Raw genomic sequence first — 3,687 nt, forward strand, 5'->3', positions numbered from 1 at the left:
CAAGGTCCTGAGCAAAGAAAAGTGCACAACCTACACCTGCCATTGAAAGCAAACAGCTTTGAGTATTTTTATTCCAACCAAGCATTATGTTAAATTTTATGGAAGTGAATTGCAAATTAAACCAATACAACGATGGTGTTCTACAAATCTATGGTGTGACTGCACATGGACAGTTCTGGTCCCCTCACCTCAGAATGGATATTGTAGAGTTGAAAGGGTTCAGAAAAGGGTGACCAAATGGTCAAGGGGCTGGAGCAACTCTCCTAGGAAGAAATGTTAAAACATTTGCAGCCTTTTAGTTTACAGAGAAGGTGACTAAGTTCAGAAAAAAGGGGGGACATGATAGAGATGTGTGTAACATTATGCACGGAAGCTTTTCCTCCCTCTTGCATAATAGTAGGACTTGTGGACATCCAATGATGCTTGCTGGAAGATTCAGAGCAAATGAAATAAAGTACTTCTTCATGAAGCTCACTCCCACAAGTGTCAGTGATTCCCTCCAATGAATGGCTTTAATAGGGGGTCAGATAAATTCATGGAAAATAAGACTATCCGACTAGTCATGGCAGCTGTGCTCTGCCTCCAGTGACTGTGAGTCAGTAATGCTTCTGAATTTGAGTTGCTGGTAACCTGGGGGGGGGGGAGGCGGTTCTGTTGCGCTCAGGTCCTGCTTTTGGGCTTCCCATAGGAGGCATTTGGTTGGCCAGTGTGAGATCACAATGCTGGACTAGATGGGCCTCATTTGGCCCGTTCCAGCTGCAGCCAGGCTCCTCTGATGCTCTTACATCACTCTGCTGTGAACTTGGCCTGAGTACCTTCAGTGGAGCAACTGATGGCTCTGTCAGGTTGCTTTTCTGCTCTCTGCTTTGAACCACAGCGTCCATCCCAGGCTCAAGCTAACCATGCTGTGCTTCTCCAGCACTAGACAGAAGCTGGGGGCAGGTTCATGACAGCAGCACCAGTGCCAGTCAGCCACAGGAGCACCCCAGACCTTTGCAGTCCACTTAAGATGAAGAATCCAAAGCCGTTTCCGGTGTTGTTCCCTGTGTGCTTCATGCACAGTCCATGGCGCAGCACTCTTCCCTTGAGGTGGCTCAGCCTAGCAAAAGTGCAACGCTGCAAGCAAGCAGCAGCAGGTGGCACCAGCGTGCATGGAAATGTCTAGCAAGGGAAGCTTTTGAGATTCTATCTCAGAAACGCCCTGCTAGCTCAGATCAAAGTGGGGCCTCTTCTTAGTCCAGTATTCCACCTACTGGATTCCTCTGGGAAGCTCGCAAAAAGGGCCCCCGTGTTCTCCCCATTAAGCAACTGTTGATGCTTCCCAAAAGGGCTTAAAATGTCCCCATCCTACCCCCAGTTTTGACAGTAGGCAGCTTTGCAGGCTTTGCACTCCAAGAGCAAAAATGAATAAATAAGAGCAGCCCTGAGGCTGGATCCAGCCAAGGCTCATCTTGTCTAGCATCCTGTTCTCACAGAGGCCAACCAGGTGTCTTTTTTGGGATGCCCACAGGCAGGATGTCCCCAGCCATGCTCCCCAACAACTGGTGTTCAGATGCATCCCTATTCATTCTTGGTTTGATTGAGAGAAGCATTTGTTCATATGTAACACTAGGCCAGTGGTCCAGCTAGCTTCCTCCTAGCATGGCAAAAGGGAGGGAGGGGGCAAGTGAAACTGGAACAGTGCCTCCTGCTACTGATGTATTTATGTATTTTTTGTTGCTGTTGGCCTTTATGTTTTTCACAATGTTCTTGTATTCCTTTTTGGTATCCCCTATTGTCTGCTTGCAATCCTTTTACCGAAGTTGGTGCTCATTTTTGTTCTTCACATTTCGACAAATATCTGCATTTTCTGAAGAAAGCTTTCTTGCCTCCAATAGCTTCCTTAACTCTGCTCATTAACAGTGTCGCTGTCCTCTTGGCCCTGGTAGGCCATTTCCTGATCTCCAATAAGCATCCTAGCTAGGCATCTATTATTTGATCCTCTTGATGTTCCCTTTCATCTTCCTTTTTACCATTCCCCTCATTTTTGAAAAGTTACTTCCTTTAGGAAGTCCAATTTGACTGCTGAACTTTTTGGTAATTGTTCCCTTTCCCCTAATCCTGGAAGAGATTCATCAGGCTTCCCCAACCTTTGGTCCTCCAGATGTTTTGGACTACAATTCCCATCATCCCTGACCACTGGTCCTGTTAGCTAGGGATCATCAGAGTTGTAGGCCAAAACATCTGGAGGGCTGCAGGTTGGGGATACATCCCAAACCAAGCAAGTTTTTTTTTCCCCTCCAGAAATCAAGAGTGGCAAAGGGAGAGGGTCTTCTGCAGGCAACAACTGATGTTTTTTCACCACTCCTCCAGCCTGCCCTGTATGCTAGTCCTCCTGGTAGGCAGTTCGTTGCTGCCTAGAGCCAGCCAACCCTATCATACATTTCATAGAATTGTAGAGTTGAAAGGAGTCACAAGGATTATCTAGTCCAACCCCCTGCAGTGCATGACTCTTTTGCCGAACATTTTGTGTTTGAATTAATTATCTGAGGGCCGGCCCTATCATTTGGCAGCAGGTGCTGGGGGTGGCAGTGAGGTGGTAGAGGAGGAGAGAACTGTGTGTGCACCCCTTAAGCTCGCTTCCTCCCCTCTGATGCAGCGGAGGGCAAGAACTCCCCCCCCCCTCCTCTGGTGTTGAAGAAAGATTCGGCTACCAGAATGGTTGGCTTCTGTTTCTGGAACAGGGTGTGGGGTTGCACCATCTTGTCCTTTGCCTCAGGCAGAAAATTGTCCTGGTTTGGCCCAGAATCAATACCAGTGAACTGCTTCCTGAGGAGGTGCCACATCCCTTGCACTGAGGGAGTCCTATCTCAAAGCAAAGGAAAAGGGCTGGATGCTTTCTGCAAGGTAAAAGGTAAAGGGACCCCTGACCATTAGGTCCAGTCGTGACCGACTCTGGGGCTGCGGCGCTCATCTTGCTTTATTGGCCGAGGGAGCCGGTGTACAGCTTCCGGGTCTTGTGGCCAGCATGACTAAGCCACCTCTGGCGAACCAGAGCAGTGCATGGAAATGCCGTTTACCTTCCCGCTGGAGCGGTACCTATTTATCTACTTGCACTTTGACGTGCTTTCGAACTGCTAGGTTGGCAGGAGCAGGGACTGAGCAATGGGAGCTCACCCCGTTGCGGGGATTCGAACCGCCGACCTTCTGATCGGCAAGTCCTAGGCTCTGTGGCAAATACCTGGATGTTGTGCCGGGTTTGACAGAGTGAATGGAGGGGGGCTGCAACTTCTGCAAAGCAGTTCTGCCTCTCAGCTTTTTCTTACTTTATTGGGGAGAGAGGGGGCCCATCTGGGCACTGGGCAGGAAGTACCCTAGGCAGGGCAAGTGTTGAGGGTGTTAGCAGAGGTCGATTTAGGGGAGTGAGTGCAACCACTTTGGTTGCAATGCAAAGTGCCTCACAGGGGCCGCAACTATGATGTGGAATGTAAGGTGAGAGGCAGGAGGCCACCAAATTTTGGCATTGCACAGGGCACAGCTGGAATTTGAAAGCCCAAGGTCCACCACTGGTGTGGGGAGGAATGAGGGCCAGGCACCTTCTAGTCACAGCAGAGCTCACACATGGAAGGCCTGGGCGAGACCAGCAGCTCCCACAGAGAGCAAGGGCAGGTAGGACAGCTAAAGCCCACAGAGAGAAGCCAGAGCCAC

This window comes from Podarcis bocagei (assembly GCF_964188305.1).
Source record: "Podarcis bocagei genome assembly, chromosome: 15".
Taxonomy (NCBI): domain Eukaryota; kingdom Metazoa; phylum Chordata; class Lepidosauria; order Squamata; family Lacertidae; genus Podarcis; species Podarcis bocagei.